The sequence below is a fragment of the Echinops telfairi genome, unplaced genomic scaffold, assembly GCF_000313985.2.
Source record: "Echinops telfairi isolate 266 unplaced genomic scaffold, ASM31398v2 ScPeMD7_7474;HRSCAF=8512, whole genome shotgun sequence".
In the NCBI taxonomy this organism is placed as follows: Eukaryota; Metazoa; Chordata; class Mammalia; order Afrosoricida; family Tenrecidae; genus Echinops; species Echinops telfairi.
Genome location: NW_022111378.1, coordinates 175,227 through 193,428, shown reverse-complemented (window position 1 = coordinate 193,428; position 18,202 = coordinate 175,227). Strand labels below are relative to the sequence as shown.

Here is an 18,202-nt window from a genome sequence, read left to right as displayed (position 1 = left end):
GGGAGGGCGGGAGGGGCGGTGTTTATGGGTGCAGCACAGAGCTGATTTCAGAATGCAGGCTCTGATTCCAACAAGGAGGTGTTGACCCAATTAAGTCACACAATGGCCATTCAGAGGAACAATCTTAGAAATTACTTGCTCAAAACACCCAGATTTCAGACAGGAAATAACACCCCTATACCTCTCCACAATACAAGCTGACTACAAGATCAGCCTTGTCCAAGTCCTGGCCCAACATCACTTCCACACCTTGCCTTTGTCTATGTCTGGAGGGGACAATGGGAAATACTGCTGAATGCTCTGTTTTGCTCTCCCAGCCAGCTTTAGACACTCATCCATGACAGATCTGAAAATAATAGCAAGGCTACCATTAGCAAAAGAAAAGTTCTTCCAACCAGCAAGAAACCACGAAAAGACGATTATGGGTTTCCTCCCTCCCCTTCCCTGGTTAGGGGAATACATTCCTCTCGGGCACTCATATCCTTGTATAATATTTAATTAGGTACCCTGTTCATACTGGTTTATGTACTAGAGAACACTAATTTTAGAAAACCGATTAGCTAGTTCTTTCTAACTGTATGTTACTGTAGCTAAGGTCAGATTTTTCATGGAAACTATGGCAACAAAACCCTAGTATTATTTGTCGACCAGGCTGGAGCAAAGTTCTCAAGGGAGAGTCCTCCACTCCCAGGCAAAATCTGGGGCAAATTATCCAACTTCCTACCTTTACCAGAGATACCCCTTTCCTGGGAATGATCAGTGAGAGGGGAGCTGGGCAGTTTGGTCAAAGAATCGTGCCGGCATAAGTCAACACAAGCCTAGATCAGAGTGTCATCGCAGAGAACATTTTTAGAACACATAATTTTAGCAGCACCAAACAGCCAGACATTTCTGAAGCACCCAAACTGGAACTCAAATGTACCCGGAAAAATACCAGATGAAAAGGGGACTTTCAAATCATAGCAAGAGGAATAATTGCTCAACTTATTTTCTCCATTACTGCAACTGTGCCAATTGGGCTCATTCCTCCACTTGTCTCTAGCAATCGCTTTGAAAAGAAAGAAAACATGGCTCTTTTAAGAGACTTATTTTTCTCATCACACCTGTGGCAACTCTCCACTATGGCGCCCTGCCCAGTGGCCTCAGCCACAGTACAACACACCTCACAAAACCACCACCTTGAGAGAAGGTGCCTTTGCCTTAACCATTGCTCTGCAAGAGGCTGCCCCAGGAGACATCTCTTCTCTGGGGAACTCACCTGCCTGCAAACACCATGTGTTAGTCTGGGTTGACTAGAGAAATGAATTTATAGACACTCACATGTATAAGACAGCGCTTATATAAAAGAGTAATTGTATATTAAGAATACATCCCAGCCCAATCCAGATCAAGTTCATAAATCCAGTATTAGCCCATACGGCCGATACCAATCTGTATATTCCTCTTCAGATTCACACAACACATGCAATGACACCGAATGCAGGAAGATCACAGGCCAGTGGGTGGGAAGTCTTGTGGATCCAGTGGCAGTATAAGCATCTCAGCGCTGGCAGAAGTCTCTATGTGGCTCCTCAAGCTCAGGGCATTATTGTAGCACCATGTGTCTTGTCAGCTGCAATGTCTCCAAGGGAGTGAGCCTGTGTCCTGCCTCTAGTGAGCTATTTATCTCCTTAGCATCTCCAAATGAGGTCATCAAGCTGTGACCTGATTGACAGGCTAAACTCCACCCCTTAACTCTTAGGTCTTAAATTAACAACAGATCATGTAACTACTACACACCAGAATGCTACGGGGCATGCTCACAGGCAGGAACCCCAACCTCAAACTTACAGAGGGTGTAAAAAAAAACCACAGGTGCTTTCAGGAAAGTGGCAAATTGGCAATATCTCCCTCTTGCCTATTAAGACCCGCTGCAACGCCTGCTGTCCACTTTAAGACAAACACAATTCCTCCCTCTGGGAAGACTTGTAATTCTACACAGCAGTCTGGATTACAATCACCAGCACAGAAGCCACCATCACTGGCAGCTCCTATCAAAGCTTGTGCAAAGAGAAAAACTGGAAGGCTTCTATGTAAACAGCTAGAAGCTCCAGAGCTGCTCCTAAGTTATAAAGCACAATCAATTACAGCGATGAGTTTCAGCAAAGCTGAACTCTGTCAGGGTAATGGATATCTCTGTAGACTCAGATCTGTATTGAAAACATATCAATGTGCTACAAGACAGCAAGAGCCATGCCTGATCTTCCTAAGAGGTCCCAGCAACTGCTAGTTGCAAATACAGCCACAACAGCTACTGCTTACTGAGTGCATACTCTGGGCAAAGCATGCTGCTAAAATGTGTTATAATGACATCCTTCTTTCATTGTCAGTCTAAACCAACATGTCAATCCTGACTCACAGTGACCCAGTATGTTACAAAACAGAACTGTACACTACAGGGTTCCCTTGACTGGACTCTACAAAGGCACACTGCCATGGCCTTTCATCCATGGCACCACCAAGCGGGTCTGAAATACCCTGGTGGTGCTGAGGGATAAGCACTGGGTTGCTATTCACAAGAATGGCAGTTCAAAACTCACCAGCTGCTCTACAAGATAAACAGAGGCTTGCTGTACCCATAAAGATGTACAGTCTGAGAAACCCTAAGGTCACTATGAGTTGGAATCAATTTGATGCCAGTGGAGTGATTTGTATGTTTGGTTGTTTGTTCTGGGGTGGGGAGGGAGGTTTAGCCAAGAGCAAACTGTGCAACTGGGAATGTTAAAAACACCCTAAAATATTATCCGTTCAATGCAATAATTAACCATAATTTATAGTTAGGGAAATCAAGGTTTGGAGAGAGCAAGTAACCAAGAGCCAGCACTCATAGCCACTCTGCTCTACTGCCTCCCATGACCCGGATGTGCAGATGGTTGAATGGTCCACTCAGAGGCACCTCCAAAGAAAGGTCCGGTGATCTATTTCCAAAAGAGCAGTCTCTGAAAATCCCTCTGGAGCACAGCTCTACCATGACACGTGGGGTCATCTGTACATCTTACCTACTCATCAAAACCAAATGTTGCAGGACCTTGATTTGAAAGGTGTCTGTTTTTCGATGTTGCTGCTGTTAAACGCCATCAGGTCAGTTCTGACTCGGTGATCCCACACACAGCAGAACGAAACACTGCCCAGCCCTGTGCCATCTTCACGAGCAGTGCTTCATGTGCACGCACTACAGCAGCCCCGATGCCAGTTCAGCACAGGTCTTCTCCCTTTCCACTGTCCTGCTGCCACTTCACCAACCATCATGTCCTTTCTCCAGGCCTGGTCTCTCCTGATAACAAAGTATGTGAGACAAAGTCTCCCTGTTCTTGTTTCTAAGGAGCACTCTGGCTATACTTCTTCAAAGACAGATTTGTTTGCTCTTCTGGCAATCTATAGTATATTAAATATTCTTTTCCAACACCATAATTCAAAGGCATTCATTCCTGTTTTGGTCTTTATTTATTGTCCATCTTTCACATGTATATGAGGTGACTGAAAATACCATGGCTTAGGTGAGGCGCACCTTTGTCTTCAAAATGAAGACATCTTTGCTCTTTAATACTTTAAGAAGGTTTTTTTACAGCAGATTTGCCCAACATACTCTGTCATTTGATTTCATAAGTGCTGCTTCCATGGGCATCGATTATGAATCCAAATAAAATTAAATGCTTGGCAACTTCAATATTTTCTGTTTATTGTGATGTTACCTATTGGTCTAGTTGTGAGGATTTTTTGCTTTCTTTACATTGAATTGTAATCCATACTGAAAGCTGAAGTCTCTGATCTTCATCATTAGCTACTTCAAAAGTCCTCCTTGCTTTCAGCAAGCAAGGCTGTTATCTGCATATTGCAGGTTGTTAGTGAGTCTTCCTCTAATCCTGATGCAGTATTCTTCAGAATCTAGCTTTTCAGATTATTTGCTCAGCATACAGCTGAATAGACACTGAAAGGGTACAATCCTGATGCACACTTTTTCTGATTTCGAACCAGGATTTCCCGCTATTAGATCATCTTTTTAAATATTCAGTCATTCCCTCTTGCCACTAATTGGCAATGTTCTCTACCAACTGGACTGAATAAATTTGACTTCCTGGGAGCTTCTCATATGGAGAACATACCTGTTCTCTCCCAGCTGTGGGATGAAGCACAGAACCAACCACTGGGCTCCTCAGGAAGCAAGAACACAAGGAAAAGCTTGGCCATCCAGCACAAAAACACAGACACTTCCAGGGAAACAGGATCATCTCCCTAACCTCTGTCCCAGCACAGAAATTTGCTCTACCAAAGTACCAGCCACATGCCCAGACATCTTTCCCCTCCACTCCCCCCCCACCCATCCTTTTAACAGTGGAAACTCAGTCATTTGAAACAGACCACCTTGAGAAGCAAGATCCATACACTCACAACTTTCTCCATGGTCACTTTTATTCACTGGCCGTAAATCTCCGTTGTTTCAATCTGGACACCCAGCTTGCAGATGACAGCCCTAATATATAGAAAAACAAGGCTCTGTTGTCCCTGAGAGCCATGTACCATTACTATGAGCTGGAAGCCTGCTGGAAATGCAGAATCTCAGGCACAAACCTGCATTGCTAATAGGATCCCAGGAGATGCCTGTGTACATTCAAGGTTCCCACGGAATGCCTTACAGGCCTCTTGCCCTCCACTCTTCATATAGCTAAGCGTCTCCTATAGAGCAGGTTCTGTACAATGCATCAGGGAGATACAGGAAAAACAAGTCCCACCGTTTCTAGCCTCAGAGATAATGGAGCTGGGTAAGTGCTAAGTCAAAAGCCAGCAATAAAAGCAGGTTTGTGACATTTAATATGAGCAAAAAAACAAAAAAAAAAAAGCTCTCATTTAATGGGGACCCATGTGTCTCAGGTGTCAGAGGAGGGCTCTGCTCCATATGGTTTTCCATGGCTGATTTTTCCGAAGTAAATAACCAAGACTTTCTGCCCAGGTGGACCCAATGTGCAAATCTTTCAGTTTGCATCACCTAAACCTAAGAGAAAACAACACTGCCACCAAATTAATGGCAACTCATGGAGACCCTATCTAGGGTTTCTGAGGCTCTGTAAATCTTTATGGGAGCAAGCAGCCTCATCTTCTTCACCAAGTGGTTGATGGATTTGAAGCACTAGCCTTGCAGTTATAAATCCTCCACTCACCCAATAGTGCCAATAGGGAGGGCTCCTCTTGCGATGCTACAGTAGAGTTGCTAGCAACTGCCTATGTCCCGGCATCCCATGCCTTTTAAAAGTTCCCTTTACATCTCATATTAGTGCCTGCTTTCACTGCTCAAAGAAATCCACAGAGGACTTCTGCTTCTCAGTAAGCCAAAAGAAAAGTGACACCAGCCTGCAGTGTGTTTGGCATTGGGCTGTGCACACCAAACGCAGGGAGAGTGCGGTCCCCAAGCTCCTTCCCAGGATAGTCAGCATCTAGCTCAAGCCACCACAGTTTTGAACTGTGTCTGTCAGTGTTCTAGGTTTATGTGTTCTTTGGTATAATGTAGCTGGTTATATTTGGGGTCTGGGAATGCCACCCCCAGCCAAATTTTTTTTCCATTATAAATTAATGGAAATTACTTCTTCGTTTTCTGTCATTTGGGCTGATGAAAAGTTTCATAGAAATGCTCTATTTCCAGGTTGTAAGAGAACCTGTAATGGCGGGAGTACCCCAAAAATGGTTTTTCAAAGCTGTGTATTTAAATTTTTTATAAAACCTTATCACCTTCAAAGTACTCTCCATTACACTTAATACATTTGTCAAATCTGCGATTCCATTCTTGGAAACACTTCTCAAACTCATCTGTTTGGATCGGTGACTAATACCTCCCTCCTTTTTTTCTTCACCTCTTCAACTCCATCAAATCACTGTCCTTTCATGTCTCTCTTTGCGTTAGTCTGGGTACTTTAGAGAAACAAATCCACAGAATCTCAGGTATAAGAGAGTTTTATATAAAGGTTAAGTACGCATCAAGAAAACATCCCAACCCAGTGCTGCCCAACCCCACAAGTCCAACATTAACCCATATGTCCGACACCAAACCACAAAGTCCTCCTCCATCTCACTAAACACACACTATGACGCCAACTACAGGAGGAATGCCGAATCAGTGAATGTGTAAGCATCTCAGTGCTGGCAGGGGTCTCCACACGGGTGCTCCAGCACCCCAGGCTGCATTGGGGTAGGTCCTTTTGGCTTCTCCTTGGGGATGTCTTGCAGGAAGTAAGCCTTGCCAGCTGAAGCAGGGAACTGGCTAAGGCAGCTGCACCCTGGTCCGACCATCACAAAGCAAGAGAACCGAGAACTAGAAAGGCAAGGCTCATTGAGCCCTTTATCTCTCTGCCCTTCAATTAACCCCACATGTGTTTATTGGCCAGGTTGGCAGAATAACCTTTAACTAACTCAGTCTTCATTCATGGAAACAAAAATAAGTCACATGGCGTGAGGTCATGTGAGTAAGGTGCATGGGGCAAGAGAAACATGGTTTTTTTGCCAAAAAAACGAGAGCACTGAGATGGCTACGTGAGCAGGCGCATTGTTGTGGTGGCAAAACCAGTTCCCCATCTGCTACACATCAGGCCTTTTTGGTTGCCCACTGTTATACTATCTTTTCAGAACCTCTAAATAGAAAGCTTGATTAACAGTCTGACCTGGTGGAAAGAACTCCAAATGCACTACAAGTTGACATTTACATCTGTTTGGGAAGTTGACGGACGTCCAGAATGAGGTTTTTCATCAATCGACATTTTGTTCCCATTGTGCTGTCCTTGTAAGCTGTGTTCAACAATCACAATAGTTTCTGTGGCATTTTTCCCAAGCAGGAAACAAAATTTCACAGCTGCATGCTGTTCTCTTAAACTGATCATCACAAAAATGAGGATGGAACAAAAATATTATGAAAAAAATTGTGACCAGAGAGAACCTCCCCAGGCAACACCACTGCATGAACTAACTCAGAGCAAGTTGCTGGATGCTCCCCTAGCAGGAAAAAAAATGCATACTACAATGGTCTGCCCAAGCTTTTTTCTGTTTTTTTGGGGGGGTAGGAATGGGGGGAGGATGGGGTAATACCGCCTCGTATATAGAGTAGGCATTTGCTCCTTGGTTCAACACTTAAGTATGAAATATTTCAGGGATGTAGCGAAAGAAAGTAAGAAATCCAGTAATTTTGTAACCAAGTATTCTAAGGCCAGTTAGTCCCTTTCTAAAGGCAGTGTAGAACAGATGTTTAGAGCAAGGTTTCTGGAATCAGACTGGGTTCAAATCCTATTGTTGCTAGGTTCTGTTGAGTCGGTTCTGACTCGTCGCAAGCCTGTATACAAAGAAACACTACTGGTCCTGTGCCATCCTCACAATTGTTATGTGTGAGCCCACTGTTGCAGCCACTGTGTCAACCCATCTCATTAAGACCATTCCCATTTTTCAGTACTCCTCCACTTAACCAAGCCAAATGTCCTTTTCTAAGGACTGAACCCTCCTAATTACATGTCCAAAGGATGTGAGACTAAGTTCAAATCCTAGCTCTGACACTTCTAGCGATGAGATCTTGGACCACACATTCAACACCCTGGGACTCAGTTTCCCCATCTGTAAAGGGGAGGGGTGTTAATTGTACCTACCTTTGGGGTTGCTATGAGGATTCGATATATTAATATATGTAAGAGAACTACACAGCAAAATAAATAAATTAACGTAGGTAAGCCCTTTCCGAGGTAGTCACTAATTCCATTCTCAGGAGACACATTATCATTAATTACACAGAGTGATGAGACACTTTTGTTTTTTTTTAAAATTCATGGCCTAAGCATAGCAGAGTAAAAGGCAGCTTGGATGCAAACTCCGAGTGTGTCCTCATCCCAGTTTTGACCCCAGAGGCTTCCTGTTGTTATTAGTTGCCGTCAAGCCCCTTCCAATTCACAGTGACCTGTGCCACCTTTGGGATCACTGGTGTGTTTGAGCCAGTATTGTGGCTACGATGGCAACCATTTCATTTTCACGGAAGGCTCCCTACACCTCTCTCTCCTGTCTTCATCCTCAAGGAAAGAGTCACCAATGATCCACTCCAGTGACCCATTACTACTCTTCATCAATGCTCTAAAGCCAAGATTACAAAACGTCTCCCCCAAAGGTCTGAGTCTTCCAGTACTTACTGCTTCGAGGGAAACCATATTGAGTTCTCCACAGGAGAAGCCATAATAACAATACTGAGATTCAATTAGATGGCAGAGTCTAATCATTCCTCGCACAGAAACAGTTTCATGCACATAGAGATAAAAATCTATCTCCATGAGTATCTGAAAAGTAAGTGCCTATCAAACAAGAGTCTTAGGGCTGCTTTCCAATGCCACTCCGAGCGTCCATGTAGTCATCAGTGCGTGGTGACTGTCAGACTGCCTGGAGCCCTCACACAGGAATGCCAGGCCTCTGAGCCATAGGCAGGCTTCTGGCTGGTGCTCGCCATGCTGTGTGGGACTCCAGCACAATCAAACAGCAGGTGCCATCCCCAGTAATTGTGTAACACACGGCAAGCATTCTGTGTTGCCAAGGGAATTGACTTAAATTACAGTTTTGTTCCCTTTAAATGGAGTCTGTTGGTGCAAGATTGAGATAAACTTGTAAATCTGAAGTAACGATTATAAAAAAAAAACACTAATATTTTTATTAAATTTGAAATGATTTCCTGACAACAAAATAAGTTACAAGGGATTCTCCTACAAAGAGACTAAGAGTACACACACACAAAACCTTCAATACGCCTTGAGGCTTAAACCGACAAGCACCTTAAATAGACCAATTTTTCTGCCTTATTTAGCAAAACAGACAGAAAGTTAAGTCTTAGACACACACACACACACACACACACACTGCAAGAGAATAGCTAAGGATCAGAACCAAGAGAACAAACAATATTTAGTTAGACCCTCCCCTTTGCATGTGGGTATTTAAAACTAAGTAAGATATGGGCTCATTCCTTCAGTGCCTTCCCAAAAAGGAGGAAAAAAGAAAGAAGGTTGCCTAGCAACATTTCAAACAATGGTCAGTGAAAGTTTGAAAGAAGTCCATCAGTACATTTGTTATGGCCATACGATCTGGCTGTAGCCTATCCAGCCTCAGAGGAAAGCCTGGCTGTTTGCCCACCTACAGATCTTATCTAGACAACACACTCATGTCCAGTCAATTCTACCTCATCACTGCCCTATAGGACAGGTAGAACTGGTCCACAGGGCTTCCAAGATTGTTGTCAATCTTTATAGAAGCAAACTGCCGTGTGGCCACATCTTCCTCTCTTGAAGCATCCCATAGGCTCAGACCACCAACCTTTTCAGCTACTGGATGAGTGCTTAACCCCTGTGCCACCAGGGCTCCCTGATCTTGACCAAGAAGACCTTTCTATGGCCCTAGTGAATTGAAAGCCTATTTATGGACAGCGCAAAGCTCCCAAACTCAAATGCTTTTAGTGAAATGTTAACTCCTCTGTTTCTGCCAAGTTTCTAAGCCAGAAGGGGTCTTGGGAGTCACTTCATTTAAACTCCATTTAACAGGTGGTGAAAGTGAGGCCTAGAGAGGTAAAATGACTCCCCAGGGTGTCCGTGTTGGCAGCAGACAGTGGACTGAGTGCCAGCTCTGATGTCAGGTGGTACTCTTTCGTCTCCAGCAGTCTGGGCAGCTTTCCCACACCCGAGAGAAGGACTTCTAAAGCTCCCTTCTCCACCTCAACTTAAGCTGTCAGCAAGACTGTGGCCACAGGTAAGGGGATCACTGGTACTCAAACACTGCTTATCACTTGATTGTGAAAAATATCTTCCCTATTGACGTCCACGCAAATTTGCTAGAAGGTTCAGGGCCCATTACAAAGTGCCTGCCTGAGTTACAAGAACACCTCTCTATCTCAACCAAGTCCTTTAAATACACAGCGTCTCTTAGCAGGTAGGAAGAGGGTACCATAAGAATAAGATCACAAATAAATCATATTCTCAAAATCATAGCCCTGCTGTAGGCCCAAGAGTGGCACCTCATAGCCCAAGAGCATACTTTCCATCTTCCTGTTATCCTAAAAGCAGGATTTTTTTTTAAGTCATTTTATTGGAAGAGCTGGATTTTAAGGCTTTCATTGTTATAAGCCAGGCATATGCTAAGCAAATCAGGAGTCTATGGTTTTTCCTCCAGACAGGCCTAGAGACTGGGTTCTACTTACTTGCCCCCTCATTCCTATGACAGGGGGTTCAGAATCTCATTTTAGCACAGCACACTGTCTATTCCATAGTTCACCCTGGCAATGGCTAGAGAACCATTACATCAGTAACAGCCAGGGCTTCCCTCCTTCAAACAGCAGCTCTCTTCTCAGTGGTGTTGCCCTTTGGGTGCTCCTAAATTAAAGCCAGAAAAAGTTGTGGCATTGAGCAGAAAAATAATACCTTAGCCCATTCTCATTCTGAGATGGTGCAGGTGCCAAGGTGCTGTGGGGAGCCCTGTGCCACATGTACAAAAGGATCCCTGTGGCAGACCAGGGAACACACTACATCCCAGCCTCAGAGAGAGAGCTGGCCTGCCCCTGCCCTTCACCTCTGAAGAGAGAGCTAGTGGGACCAGTCTTCAGGTTATGAGTTGCTGGGCCAGATGCTCAGCCCTTGTCAGTCACAAACAAATCCTAGCCTGAGGGAGTTTTACAAAGCTGAAGGAGAAACTACCCCCCAAAAATATCAACATCTACATTGCCCCAGCAAATAGCAGATTACGGGGACAATGTTTTGCACTATAGAGGAAGATCATTCACCTACTTTGCTTCTACCTGTATATAAACAGCTGCCATATGTACAATAATCACACTTTACAACAGGCGTCCTCAAACTACGGCCTGCAGACCAAACGCGGCCCGCCAAGGGCATTTATCCAGCCCGCTGGTTGTTTTTGCCCCATTTGCTTTTTTACTTTAAAACAGGGTAGTGTGCATAGGAATTTGTTCAGTTTTTTTTTTTTTTCAAACTATAGTCCGGCCCTCCAACAGATCTGAGGGACAGTGAACTGGCCCCGTTTAAAAAGTTTGAGGACCCCTGCTCTACAAGTTCTTAAAGATGTGGGCCCAATGGATGATTATATGGATTGTGATGAGATGTAAGAGCCCCCAATAAAAATATTTAATTAAGGAAAAGGAAAAAGAAAAGATGTGGGCCAAGTCATGGCATTGCATTCCCTGAAAATGTCTATATTTTCTTTCCTTATAGTATAAATTCATGGCACACCAACCTCACCAACATACCAAAATAAGTATTTGTGGAATGAATGGTTATCATTCTAAGGAGTGAAAATCAGCCCATTAAGCTTATCTTTATCTGCTATGGGTGCAGATCCTAATTGCTGTCACTTCCTGTACGATGACTTGAAAGTTATCAGACCTCTTGGAGTCTTCATTGCCAATCTACTTTTGTGGACAGTCAATGTCTACACCCCACAAGTAGGTTATGAGGACAGATATAATCCAGGGGAATTGTTTCCTACAGGGGCAATGCTCTATTAATATTGGTTATTGTTATTTATAAGGAGTCTTGGGGGTGTTGTGTTTAAGCAACATGCTGCAAACGGCAAAGTCAGTGGTTTCAACCCACCAGCTGCGCTGCAGGAGAAAGCTGAGGACATCACTTCTGTAAAGATTTACAGTCTCAGAAACCCTATATTGGGACGCTAAGGGTTGGAATCTACTGATTAGCAGTGAATTTGGTTCTATTTGGATTTATTGCTATTTATACTTTGGGGTGGTTTTCTCATTGAAATCCTAAGGCTCCTAAAAGCAAAGGGGGCTATGGCTACCCACACTTGATTTCAATCATGTTGAGTTGACTACTCATTTCCAAAATTTCCTTATATTGGGTCACTGGGATGGAAATCAACTTCATTTATGGGCAAGAGGAGGCTGGGGCAATACTTAACCTTAAATATACACACATTCAGCCTGATCTCTGATCTCTTCCCCAATTCATATATAAATTATGGGGCTTGATTATATAATAATGCTACCATTCTCCCTGCTGGTCCCCATCCAAACTTCTTCTCATCATGAACAACGAGTTTCTGCAAGGTTACAAATCTCACACTTTGATTACACTGATATGGTTGGCATCTGTCCAAAATCAAGACTTGGTAGTAAAGATCGGCCACTTGACATAAATGGAAAGATCAAGCTTTGAGGACAAACACGTGACCATTGCCCCAATCTGAATAGGGTGATTACGCACTCAACTGCATGGTCAACACTACAGGGCAAAAACCAAAAGTAGTTCCCAAAAGCCTCAGTTGCCTCATTTCTACTCAAACAACCCTGGGTATAGTATGTTAAGCAGTACAGATTCTAAAACCAAAAATGAGCAACAGCCAGTCGTGAGTTTCCATCTTTACCTGGGGAGGGTGCCATATATTTAGCCAGGGGGAGGAGGGGGGAGTAGGGATTGAAGAGGATAAGATAATATAAAGAAAAGAATTCGCTAACCTCAAAATGTCTATTCATGGTTTCGATCTGTTTGCCTTCTGCATTCTCTCAAGATTGAGGGCAAAATCAACACAAATACAGGGAGAGAAGAGGTTCCGCTTCAACCACCTGTGGCCACTCATTCTTTAAAATGACCCCACACTCACTCTGGCACTCTAAAAGAACAAACTCAGCCTCCACCTTAGCTCTTCTCACGGCTGAGGGAACCATGACACCACCCCAATGCACTCGACTCACGGAAACGATTTGGCTTATGGAAAACAGATGTGCAGTCGATCTTCTCTTCCTATAGATGACGTTAAGGGCAGGAGGCATTATCAAGAGAATTGAAAGAAGTACACTGTAACCATGAGAGCAGAGTGAGCAGGTTTCATAGCTGTAACTCATCTGTGTCTACTGTGAAACCTAACAGTGACCATAGACCATAGCAAAGACCATAGACCAGCTACTCTATTAGGCTCTTTAGCTGTATCATCTTGAAGTCTGTCTTCCTTATAGGGAAGGAAGTATTTTCTTATTTTACAGACGAGGAAACAAGTTGGGAAAAATTAAGTGATTTGTCTAAGCCACTCAGTTTGTATAGAAAACTGGACCCCACATGTCCCATCCAGAAAATCAGTTCAAGACAGAGCAATATGTGTGTATGTGAGTGTGCGCGTGTGTATGCAGTCATCATAATTAAGGTATTCACATATACATCTTTCCCTTCTGCCACCACTTATGAAAGTCAGGCCACTGTTAAGTATGAGGAATAAAAAGATAAAAATCCCTAAGCTTGTGGTTAGCTGCCATCAAGTCAGCCCCAAACTCAAAGCAACCCCAAACACAACAGAACAAAACACTGCCCAGTGCCATGCCATCCATCCCTAGGAGTGCAATCCATGAGGTTTTCATTGGTTGATTTTCAAAAGTAAATCGCAGACCTTTCTTCCTAATCTATCTTAGTCTGGAAACACCAGAGAAATCTAGTCAACATGAAAATAAACATGCACATAATGTGCACTGACTTGGATTGAACCTGAGTTTCTCACATAGAAGGTGGAAATTCTACCACTAAGTCCCCACTGTCCCGCTAAATTCTCTACGCACATTTAACCTTCACAATATCCCAGTGTGGTAAGTACTGTTGTAAAATCCCCCATTTTACAGATAAGAAAATAGAGGTCCCCAGAGGTTAAGTCGCATACATGTTTGGGATCACATGGGTAAGAATTAATAGATGGGATATGACCCCAGGAAGCCTGAGCCTAAAGCCTGGGTCACTGGCCACTTTAACCTAAAAAAACTCAATGCTGACTCACAGCAACTGCCTGTGGTTTTGTGGAGCTGTAACTGCTTACAGGAGTAGAAAGCCCAATCAATCTCTCTCTGGCAGATCTGCTGGCGGTTTCAAACTGCCAACCTTAAGGATTGCAAGCCCAGTGCGTAACCACTATACCACCACTGGCCACTGAGGCTGAAGATTTCAAGACAAGATCACAAAGCGGAGGACCCAAAGTCAGAAGGCAAAGAGTACTGCATCAATAGGTCGCTCGTTTCCATTTACTTAAGAACCAAGAAATAACTTGGCGAAGAAACACTGAGGCAAGAGCAAACCCAAGTGCCTCGATGCCGCCCTGCTGATTGCTCAGATGAAGACTCCGCCATCCCCTTGGGCCGTGTGCCCGCGTTTCCCTTTTCCACGTGTGTATGTTAGACTCCAGGGTGCAACAGCACCGCAAGGAAATGAACCAGAAATGCCTCCAAATTACCCAACTGCCCTGTGCATGATTTCTCAACAGCAAAAATGACTTCAACCTCAAAACACACTTCTCTTTGGAAAGATAAGCAACCACTTCCAGAACAGAGCACTTTCTTCAGCTTTGAAAACACTTGGAATTTTTCAAAAACTGTGCTGCCCGAGAGGTGAAGCTCTGTTTTGGAGAAGTTTTAACTATTTGCTTATCAAACTCCCTCTGCAGCAGCCGCTGGTGCTGTCTGCCTAGATCCTCATCTGTGTGCTGGGGCCCCAAAGGTTAGGAAGAATGCCGGGGTTCTCAGCATTCGTGACCTACATTCACAGAGCCTGCTGCAGAGCTGGTTCTTAACCAGTCACAACTGTAAAGCGGCTCACAACCTAGAAACCTTGATTTTAATTGATGGAGAAAAGCATCAACAAATCAAGTCAGTATCACATGGGCACCTGTAAAACCAAGCCAACCCACAAAGGGAGTACGGTTCTTTTCAACTCACCTCCATCAACCTGTTGCATTTATCTCGACAGTCCCTACTCAAGCCAGCCACCAGACAGAAATCTAAGCACCAAGCACTTTTACCATAAAGCAAGCAAAACAACCCCAAAACAAGCCCACTGTCATTGGAAAGCTGCCCACTCAGCCCCAATTGCCATGCCTTTCTCCCGTAGAACAGTTGATGGGTTCAAACCCCTGAATGATTGATCAATCAGTTAGTGAAGTGCTTAGCCACTGTGCCAGCAGGACCCTCACTTTTGTCCTTGTGCCAGGAAAGCATGCCTGCTGACTTCCTTCGCCATGATCTTGTTTAACTTCCTCGCTGTGTGATAACAGCCTGCTGGTTAACTGTGTCCAGGGCACTAAAATCTTCCACAGGTTCACTTCCCAACCACCAGGGCCTGTGTACAGATGAGAGTTCACACTAGACTCAAGCAACGAGCTGCTGACTCACATTCCTCCTCATGGGTCCCAGACACACAAATCAAGGATCATCTCTGAGGAATGCGGGCTCTGCTGGTGTGCGCACGGGCAGTTCCAAGCAACAGTTCTCCTACTCAGGTCAGAGAGCCCAGCTTAAGTCCTAGCCAAGATCCCTGAGGCACAGCCACCCCGCAGGGAAGGTCTGCATGTTGCTATGATGCTAAACAGGAGTCTTGGTGGTACGATCAGGTAAGTATTGGATTGCTAAGCTCAAGGTTGGTGCTTCAACCTGACCAGCTACTCCACAGAGACAGATGAGGCAACCTGATCCCATGGAGATTTCCAGCATTGGAAACCTAGATATGGTTGCTACAAAGTGGAATTGACTCACAGGAAGTGAGTTTTGATGGTGGTACTGTAGTATTATGATAAACAAGTTTCAATGGAGCTTCCAAACTAAGACAGACTAGGAACAAAGGTCTGGCAATCTATTTCTGAAAACGAGTATGATACTTGGGTTTTGTGGTAACTTGGCTGGAACAGGATTCTCAGAAATTAAGATGTGATAGGATCTAACCAATGTAATGGGATCTGATATGAGTATTCAATCAGTTTATAAGAAGATTAAGGTAAGATACAATACCCCCACTCAGATCATACCCTGATGCAGTCAGTTTTTTTAAAATTTTCCTTGGGAGTATGGCCTGCTTCCAATTTCAATGGATGCTGTGGAAAATCCTGTTTGCTTTTGGCTGTATGTGGACACTGCATTTGCCTCATCAAGCTCTGGTTCTTAGACTTAAACTAATGACCTGTCATGCTGTCTGCCAGTGCTGGAAGTTGCCATCTGACTTGCTGACTGTGGATTCATTTGCCTCTGCAGCCACCAGCCTGTCATCTTCCTGTCGATCTTGGGTTCCTCAGACACTGCATCTTCTCAAGTCAAGAGACTGCATATACTCGAGTATAAGCTGACCTGAATAGTAGCCCAAGCACCTAATTTTATCACCAAAACTGCATTAAAAATATGCTGGAAAACGACTTATACACGAGTATATACGATAAGTTTCTAACTCAACATCTAACCTATGGACTCGGACTTGCCTGCTTCTACAGCCACTCTTGAGATAAATCTACATACACACATACACAAACATACACACACACACACACCACCCCCCCATACTGCCTATGGGCAGGGTGGGGGGGCTTTCCTAGAGAACCCAGCCTAAGACAATATGCCAATAAAAACCCTTTTAGATCACAATGATCTGCATCTGATCATGGCCATGGTACAGCACTGCACTGCATTTCATTTTGTCCATCGGGGTCACCTTGAGTCAGGCAACTATCACCCAGGGGCCATTAGCAATGGCTCTAAGCATTGGGTGCACAGAAATCCCAGAGGGGTAGTGAAACTCAACAATTTCTGGAAGGTCCCCCACTAAGTTATTTCTCTGCACAGCCCAAGCTGAGTGCTACAATGCCTACTCCATCCAGCAGTATGCCCTCAGGCAGGGCACTCAACCTCTGAGTACTTCAACCTCCTCACTTTGTGTGTGGTAGTTACATAATTTCATGTCAACTTGATAAATACGTGTAGGAGTAGATTCTAGACTGTCAATCAGGTTACAGCCTGATGATGTCTCCTTGTGGGCAGGGCATTCTCATGAGGATTCTGGGAACTTCCTCTGCCTTTTCCTACTGACAAGTTACAGAGAGACTTGCTGAGCCCTGCGAGACCCTCTTTCTCTCTGCTTCACCTTCCTGTTGACAAGCCACACGGAGCCACGCTGAGACCTGTGAGAGCCCTGGAGATGCTTCCACTGCCACTGGATGCTCAAGACTTTACATCCACTGGCCTTGTGATCTTCCTGCATTTTGCATCATTGCATGTCCTGGGTGGGTCTGAAAAGGAATTTATGACCAAGTATTGGACTTACGGGCTAATATCAGACTTATGGGCTGGATCTGGACTGGTCTGGGATGTTTTCTTAATGTACAATTGCTCTTTGATATAAAGTTCTCCCTTCCACATATATGAGTGTCTCTGGTTGTATTGCTCTAGTTAACCCCTACCTAGCACAGCATGAAATGGGGTTCTGTGAGCAGAATCCTCAGCACAAACATCGCATGGAGTCCATCGGTCCGGGTCTTTTTATTACTCGGAGCAGGGAATTAATTCTATGAGCTATTGGATCATAACCATTTGACTCCATCTTTCCTTACTGCTGCCTTCAGGATTGTGTTTTAAAAGGCAAGTTGGAGGAGGGATTATAAAGAAGGCAGAGGCAATGCCTACCTCAGGTTCCTGTCACTCTGACTATGTCAGTAATTTTTTAAAACACACCCTCCTCCCCACCCCACCCTCAGATGAAAACCTTCTCCTGAGAATCCCATGCAAACTGGATGCAGCTCAATGCCACAAATAGCTTCCAAATGCCTTCTCTCCATCTGAACCTCTGCCTTCTATTTGGTTCTAATAGCTTCAGCTTTTATGCATAAAACGCGAGCAGTTTCTGTATCACTAAGAAGTGAGACCTTATAACTTAAGTGATATAATCATGCAAATGGCAATACGCGGGTCCTCTGGATCTGACCGTGCATCGCATACTTGATCCCTTGAGTTCTCACCTGAGCTGTATGCAAGAAGCACTCTGGAAGTCCTGCAAGATGCCAGTGCCCAGCCCCCAAGCTCCAGAGCCTGATGGAATCAATCTGGAATGGGGCCCTGAGCACCTCATTGATTTAAAAGCCCCCTTAGCCCCCCCGCCCCCCGAAAGATAATTATAAATGTGTGGCTCCCGCTGAGATCCACTGACAAGAAGATGACAGAGTGTTCACCAAATAAGATACCAACTCTATTCTAGACACCATTTGGAAAAAGCAGGCTAACTTCCAAGGCAAACATCTAAATAGGGAGGCCAAAAAAGAAGCCCCCCTGCCTGTGGCTTTTAACTCCAGAGCAAGTGCAATGATCAGAACGTCCCACTCCAGGTTAAGGCAGTGAAGCATATCAGAGGCCCCGGGG

General features: G+C 44.4%; 1 protein-coding gene across 1 annotated transcript in view; it reads right to left on the bottom strand.

Moving 5' to 3' along the window:
* ITPR1 (inositol 1,4,5-trisphosphate receptor type 1) overlaps positions 1-18,202 on the bottom strand; it is a 413,260-nt gene that overhangs the window by 354,848 nt on the left and 40,210 nt on the right. The gene's annotated exons all lie outside the window — the stretch shown is intronic.